Source organism: Mus caroli, unplaced genomic scaffold (assembly GCF_978045245.1).
Source record: "Mus caroli unplaced genomic scaffold, Mus_caroli_1 scaffold_14, whole genome shotgun sequence".
NCBI lineage: Eukaryota > Metazoa > Chordata > Mammalia > Rodentia > Muridae > Mus > Mus caroli.
In genome coordinates this window covers 39,149,462-39,157,914 of record NW_028227269.1, presented here as the reverse complement: position 1 = coordinate 39,157,914, position 8,453 = coordinate 39,149,462, and the positions used below count along the sequence as shown (strand labels likewise).

The following is an 8,453-nucleotide window of genomic DNA, read 5'->3' as shown; positions in this document are numbered from 1 at the left end:
GGCCCTGCCCCTTGCCTGGACAGTACAGCAAAGGTGATCCTGCTGGCAGGGGCCCAGGTAAGCCAGCCCAAAAGTCGAGATCTCACAGGTGGTGTGGGTGAGCTGGGGAATGCCTTGCCCCCTTGGCTCCTCATCAGCTGCAGCAGTCTAGAAAGCTGGCTCCCGGGGTCACGAGAGTGGGAGAGCTGGCTCTGCACCTTGCCAACTAGCTATAGCCCTTGGGAGAGTGAGCCCTGAACCTTGCATGAGCAGTGCTCTAGAGCTAGCCCTGGTAGGGGGGCACTGGTGAGCCAGCCCTGGAGGTGTAAGTGAGGGAAAGCTGGTCTTGCCACTTCTTTGCAGTGAGATGGCCAAGGGATGCCCTACACTCCCTTGCCTCTTGCCACCTGAGGCAGTCAGGCGAGGTAATCTCGGGGTCATAAGAGTAGGAGAGCAGGCCTGCAACTCACCTAGGCAGCACAGTAGATCTGGCCTTGGTGGAGGTGGTGCAGATGAGCAGGCCCTGATGTCTGCAGTGAGTTGGCATGTAGACGTGGGTGGGTGTAGGGATGATGTCCTCTTCTCTCCCACCTCCACAACTGGAGTAGCCTGTGTTTGTGTTTTATTTTGGGGCAAGGGTTGCGGGGGCGGGGGGGAGGTTACAAGGGTGAAGTACAGCTATGAGGGCATGAGCTACATGATGTGAGATTCACGAAGAATCAACAAAAACATTTTGTTTTTTAAAGAGAAGAAAAAGAAAAACCCAGATGGAATAAAAATGTTAACAATGTGGAAATTCAAACAAAGCTAGACGAATCTTAAGGTCAATGTAGACTAGAGTACGTGCAGGGGACAATTCATGGGGACTCAGTGTGTAAAGTGAGTGCGACTGACTTCCACCACCAAACTTGTCTGTGGAGGAAGCAGATCGGAAGGGCTGATATAAGAGCAAAGGGAAATGTTCTCTTCTCTGTTTGGTGTCGCTTAAGATGGGGTATCTGAGCTTATTTAGATGCTGAGGGAAAAGTCAGTAGAGCTGGGTGGGATGATTATGGAACAAATGAGGATTGATGATGTAGCAAACTGAAAAGACACGAGGGACTCCGAGTACCGATTTTGATGAGAGGAGAGACAGTGAGCAAGAGAGTGAACAGTGGGAAATCTAGGAGGATGGAGCTGAACGTTTAATGACATTCTTATTTGCTGGTCTTTAATTTCTTGTCATATATAATGGAAGGTCATCAATAACAATGGATTTAAAGAGTTCCAAGAAATACTCTTTTTTTATGTGAGTGGTAAATTCTTTGATACTATATTCTTTGAGATTAACATTTTTTATCATCAACTATGAAAGCACAAAAGACTATATAAATCATTTTGACATGATCCTGAAATTCATTACCCAAGCTGTTTTTCTCCAAGAGATTTGTTTTTGTCCTTCCTGTTTATTATTATTATTATTATTATTATTATTATTATTATTATTATATACAGAGAACTCAGTTGAGGGAAGTCCAGCTGGCAATGGTCACCTACAGGTACCTAAAAGGCCTGGACCCTGGCTTGGAGTCTTGTTATTTCATTATTGTTTCTTAGAAATGATTTCACATCAGATAACTTAATGATCTATCCCCACTAGAGTCTTTTAGAAAAGGGCTCTGCTTTGCTCCAAATCTTTATCACCAAGTGAGATGGAGACATTAAAAGTTACAAGTTTGGTAATATAAAAGATGATATGATTATGACATAAAAATATACTGTGGTTTAAAAAAAAGTAGTCCAAGTAAACAAAAGGAATTTTAAAAGGAACGAATCTGCAGTCTCAAATCCATTGCCAGGAAAGTATATGCTCCTATGGTATAGGAAGAGACAGAAAGGGGTTATTTGAGGTACTGGATACAAACATTTATTGTAAAACTATTCAATACAAAAAGTAAGGTGTTGGTACGAGCAATCAGTCCATTGGAATAGAACCATGGAAATTAATCCATTCAAATATGGAACTATGATGTCATAGTCTCCTCAAACCCTTGGGGAATGTGTTCTAAGATTTTCAGAGCATCACCATACCCCTTTCATAACCAAAATACAAGATAATAATAACCCTTTGCATATCATATTTTCTTCTATTCATTCATACTTATGATAAAGTTGAAGTTGTAAACTAGCTCCAATAATATACCAACAATGATAACTAATAATGTGGTCAGAAGTGGTAGCACAGGCCTGTAACTCAGGATGCTGATGTAGGAGGAGGGCCATGAGTTCAAGAACAGTTTGGCCTATATAGCAAGTGCTGGACATATTCAGGGCTACATGTGATCCTGCTGCAAACCAAAGAAAAACTATTAACAAACTAGAGTGATTATAATATGCCATAACAGAAGATATATGACTTTGGTCTCTGGCAGCAGAACAGAATTGTGTGGCACTCATCCCTCTTCTTGGTATAATAATATACTGTCCCTGGGTTGGAAGGAAGTGAGGTGACTAGAGTGGGCACTATGACAGCATTTGACTACTACATATGGGCTATTTGCATACTAGCACCACAACATTCCGATATGGCTCCTGAGGGAGCAACAGGCCGGTTTTCTAGGGTAGGTATCCTAAACTAAGGGAAGCCTCACTTTCTGAGCCGGTGGATGAGGACAGCACATTACTTAGAATCATGCAATAATGTAACATTGCTTCTTCTGGATGCTTTTCATGTAATATTTTCCACAACGGTTGACTGGGTAAATGAAGGTCCATCAAACATCTCCGTGGATAAGGAGAACTATTGCCTCCAACTGAACTGGCCCTAAACACGAACAATGTAGAGTGCAATGTAGAGTCATCAGGGTTTCCAGGGTTGGAGAGATTGCTCAGTTGGGAAAGTGTGAAGACTCAAGTCTGGATCCCCAGGAGCCACACAAATGGCAGGAGAGCATGACAGACACTTGCAATCCTAACACGCAGAAGTGGGACCAGAAAGTGACAAATTAGTTGCTAGACCCACTGAGCTAAAGAGCAAAGGTTCAAGGGAGAGACCCTGTCTCAACAAACGGGGATGAGAGTAATGAGGGAAGATACTCAATGGTAACTTGTGGTTTCCCTAGGCATGTGCACACATGTGCACACACACAGAGACAAACACACATGTATGCATACATACCACACACATGTACAAATGTAAAAATCAAAGAGAAGGAGTGTTCAGTGAATGAAACAGATGGTTATCAAATACAACATGGAATTATATCTTCCACCATACACAAAAATCCAGGTGAATCAAATATTATACCATGAAGGGGGGATAGACTATCTTGAATACTACAGAGGAAAGGGGAACTCCCCCAAGATAGGAGAAGATTTCCTAAACAAACAAGATAAAACAAATCCCCCTGTGAACTACTGTGAAAAAGCCTTATAGATCTGACCACACTAAAATGAAAACCATAATCATCAAAAAGCATCCTAAAGAGACTGGAAAATACAAGTTACAAACTACCAGAAATATGGAATGCATTAACATGACATGTTAATATGTAGAATATGTAAATTAATCTCATAATCAATATGAAAAAGAATTTTCAACTAAATAGGAAGAGGCTTAGAGGCACCTCACAGGGAAGATGTAAGAACAACCAATAACTGAACAAAACGATGCTTAGCCTCATTAGTAATGAAACAAAAACAAATTAATATCACAGTAAGGTACCATTTTATTCCCATTAGATTGAAAAAACCAATTAGTTTTACAATATTAAGCACAGTGAGAAAGTGGAACTACAGGCTTCTTAGCCATTGCTGCTGAGAGTACAGAGCGTCAAAATGACAGTGGAAAACAAACTGATATTTTTCAGTAAAGATGAACACCTGTAGGCTGCGTGACTTTTTCGATACATATTTCAGAAATTTTTAGACTTGTATGCAAGGAGCAGGTGCCAGAGTCTTCACGACAAATTTTTAGGGCACCCCACTAGAGACAACACAAAATCCATGCTGTCGAGGATGTGAATAAATGATGCCTTGACAAGGAATAAACTATAGCAATATCCGGGATTGTGGGTCAACATTTAAAACAATGTGGAGTGAAGAAGATAACCTCGAGTAAATGATAAGAAGCATGACTCCGTTATATGGATTTAGAATACAATAATGTATGTCACATACATGCCACATATATGCTACGCTGTGATGGAAACAAAATTGCTAATAGTAGAGAGAGTTGGTGCTGTCAGTAAATGACACACAATTGACAACAAGGGTATTAGAAACGTTCTGTTTCACCAAAGAGGACAGGGAAGACCAACAGAGTCAAACCACCTGGACCCTTGAGAGCTCCCAGACACTGAGCCACCAATCAAAGAGCATACTCAATCTGGACTTAGGCTCTCACACATGTAGCAGATGAGCAGCTTGGTCTTCATGAGGGTCCCCCACCAACTGGAGCGGGGGTTGCCCCTGAACCTGTTGCCTGCCTGTGGATCCAGTTCCCCTAACTGGGCTGTCTTGTCTGGCCTCAGAGGAAGAGGATGTACCTAGCCTAATAGAGCCTTGATGTACCAGGGTGGGTTGATACCCAGTGGGGGCCTCCACCCTCTCAGAGGAGAAGGGGAGAGGGAACGTGGGGAGAGGCAGTGTGAGGTGGGTACTGGGAGGAAAAAGGCAGGGGCTTCAGTCAGGATACAAAATGAATGAATGAATGAATGAATGAATGGAAAATAAAGATAGAAAAATAATACCAGAAAAGAAAAAGAAGGAGGGGGAGGAGGAGGAGCAAGAGGAGGAAGAAGAGGAAGAGGAGGAGACTAGTTAATGAAGAGTCCAGCATGCAACTGTTTATTTTGATTGTTGCATAATTTAACAAGTACATGCCATAGACATTTCAGTAGATGTGTTTCTTTCAGAGCTTATGTAGCCGTAAATAAAAAGTTTGCTTGTTGTCCTGGCTGGTTTTGTGTGTCAACTTAAAACAAGCTGGAGTTAATCACAGAGAAAGGGGCCTCCCTTGAGGAAATGGCTACATGAGATTCAGCTGTAAGGCATTTTCGTAATTAGTGATCAAGAGTGGAAGGGCCCATTTGTGGGTAGTGCCATCCCTGGGTTGGTAGTCCTGGGTTCTATGAGAAAGCAAGCTGAGCAAGCCAGGGGAAGCAAGCCAGTTAGCAGCACCCCTCCATGGTTTCTATATCAGCTCCTGCCTCCAGGTTCCTGCCCTGTCCTGGGTTCTTTTGGTGATGAACAGCAATGTAAAAGTATAAGCTGAATAAACCCTTTCTTCCCCAACTTGTTTCCTGGTCATGATGCTTTGTGTAGGAATAGAAACCCTGACTAAGACAAATTGGTACCAGCATAGTGGGGTATTACTGTGATAACCTGACCATGTTTTGGGGAGGATCGTGGAAGGACTTTGGAACAATGGCTAGAAGAGCCATTGAGTGTTAAGAGCTCTGTGGGATGTTCTGTAGGAGCTTGGAAGATAATGTTGACAACTGTGCAAACAATGGAGGCCTGGCTTGTGACATTTCAGAGGGAAGATTAAGAACTCTTATCAGGGCCGTTGCTATTTTGATTGTGAATATTCTGTGGTTTTGGTTAGCTGGGGATGAAGAATCAGCTGTGATTAACAAGATACCAGAACTTGCAATGCGAAAACTAAGCATTGCTGGGACATTTGATGCTGGTTAGCTGGAGCTAAGAAATTAGCAGTGATTAAAAAGAGACAAGTGTCACTAAGTTGAAATCTTCTGGGAAGTGTTTCCTGAGAGCACAGAGAAGCTGTGTGCCAGAGGCAGCCACAGTTGCACCTCAAGTTGGCAGCCAGGCTTGGAAGTGTATAAAAGTCACTCAGTTGGTACTGGTTTTGAAACATGAAAGGGTAGCAGCTGATGCCTGGCATTGTGAGAGGCCAGGAGAGGTCACTGGTGAAGGTGCAGCCTTAGTGGCAGTTGAAGGCCCAGGACTGAAGGGGTCATGCAGAGAAGCTGAGGCTTAGCACCATGAAGAGAGCCTATGACAGGTGGCTATTTGTGAAAGTGCAGTCCAGTTGCAGCAGAAGATAGCAGTGTTTTGGAGATGCCAGTACCATGAGATGACCACCAAGGACAGCAGCAGCAGTGGAGTGCCAGCTGCCGGAGCCTAGAAGACAAGGTGTGTGCTACAAAGGGCAGAGCTGGAGAAGCGACCCAAGCCTTGGAGGAGCCCAGAAGATCGTGAGTGGATCCCAGACATTGAATCAAACGGTTAGAGTTTGATGTGCTTTTTATTGTGACTATGCCCTGATAGTTTGCCCTCTTGAAGTAAGAAAGTATTTTAGTGGAGCCCACAGTTTAAGAGACTTTGAATTGTAAAAAGACTTTGAAATTCAAAGAAGATTGTATATTTTAAAGAGACTGAAATTTTAATGTATAAGAATTTGTAGATTGCGGGACTTTTAATGTTATTTAGATCTTGGAGATGAATAAGAAAATAAGGGTTGAGGCTTAATATTAATGTGTTTGTGTGTCAAGTTGACAAGGGGTCAGTTGTTTTGGAAGATTTTGTGTGTCAACTTAAAACAAGCTGGAGTTAATTGCAGAGAAAGGGGCCTCCCTTGAGGAAATGCCTACATGAAATCCAGCTGTAAGGCATTTTCTCAATTAGTAATCAAAGGTGGGAGGGCCCTTGTGGGTAGTGCCATCCCTGGGCTGGTAGTCCTGGGTTCTATAAGAAAGCAAACTGAGCATGCCAGGGGGAGCAATCCAGTAAGCAGCACCCCTCCATGGTTTCTGTATCAACCCCTGCCTCCAGGTTCCTGCCCTGGGTGAGTTCCAGGCCTGACTTCCTTTGGTGCTGAACAGCAATGTGGAAGAGTAAGGTGAGTAACTCTTTCCTCCCCAACTTGCTTCCTGGTCATGATGCTCTGTGCAGGAATAGAAATCCTGACAAAGACACTTGTACATGGAGGATATAGCTCATAATTTTAAAAAGTCAGAATTCGTGCTATTTGTCTTTGCAGTGGCTGGATTATTTGTTAGCCATAATCTCTTCAAGTTTCACCTATTTTGTAATGTATGACAGAAGTTCCTTTCTTTCTGTAGCTTAGCAATATTTCACCATATATACATATGACAGCACATGACTCATTTATATGAGGTAACTGAAGTAAAATTACTAAACAGAATACAGAGGAAAGGAGAGATGCAGAGAATTTCAGCCATGAGAGATTAATTTCTAGGTATGTGTGGAACAGCATTGTGCTTACTGTTTTTTTTTAATACTGAAAAAAATGTTTATTGTCATTTATTTTATTTAACAATTTAGGAAGTTCGCAGCCATTAGTCATTTCAGTGCAGTTTCAGGTGTGATTTGGAATTGAGGAATCTCAGTGGAGCTGTGAGGGTGGCGGACTTTGTAGGTAAAATACATGCACACTTTCCATAGCACATGTGGAAGGATCGCTCTAAAATTGACTTCGTTGGGGTTTCATTCTCTGCAAACTGACCTGGGCCACTCAACATGGCCATTATTGTTCTTGATGTTATAACATGTTCTTTGTACAATGAATTCATGACCATCAGAAGATATTATATTAACTTGACATACCTGGCAGTCGATTATGTTCTTATAAATTCTACTTGATCCCAGGGGAACTTTAGTAGTTTCACCCATGGGTTCTGGGGCACAAGAAGGAATTACTTCTGTTGAGTCACGGCTGCTTTCTGCCCATTGTGTTTATTGTTAATGCTATACTGTACATATTATTGAAGTTTTTGACAGGGTAGATTTCGTGTTGTTTTAGCATAATAAAAACAAAGAGTCAATAAAATCAGCTTTTGAAGAAAGGGTAAGAGAGGCCAGTGAGATGACTCCATAGGTAAAGGCGCTTGCTGCCCAGGTTAGATCACTCTCTGGGTCCCATGTTGTGGAAGGAGACATATCCCTGACAGTTGTCTTTTGATCTCTCCATGAATGTTAAGGCATGTATACCCACTTGTGCATACACACAGTAAACGGGTACAATTTAAACAATAGCTTTAAACAAACAAAAAAAAAATGACTAGGTTATGGTAAGAAAGTCTCGACTTCAGATCCCTGCAAGTGATCCTCTTTCTCTAGCATGCTCTGTTATAAGTGCCGGTGAGCACACTGTGGCAGAGAATGGCAGCTGGAGCCTGTTTCAGTAGTGAGTCCTCACCTGTAGGATGTTAAGTGAAGTGTTTAGTCTGAGGTACATCAGGTGAGACTCTTCTCAAACACATGAAGAGCTGTCTCTAGAGTGGGAGGGCTAAGGTAGCAAGAATGCCACACCCACTCCACCAAGGTCACGCCTCCTAATAGTGTCCATGGGGGCCAATTACATTCAAACTACCATGTACCTGTAACAGAAACAAAACAAGGGAATTTATCTTACCGTTCACCCAGCTATTTTACAAAATTAAGGGCTATAAGCAGAGTCAGTACTGGGAAAGCGATCAGCTACTTGCAACTGCTTTTCACCTCTTTGT

The 8,453-nt window shown here is 42.4% G+C and overlaps 1 pseudogene; it reads right to left on the bottom strand.

Moving 5' to 3' along the window:
• Positions 1-7,257: 7,257 nt before the first annotated feature.
• On the bottom strand, positions 7,258-7,617 carry LOC110307337 (elongin-C pseudogene; annotated as a pseudogene).
• Positions 7,618-8,453: the final 836 nt, after the last annotated feature.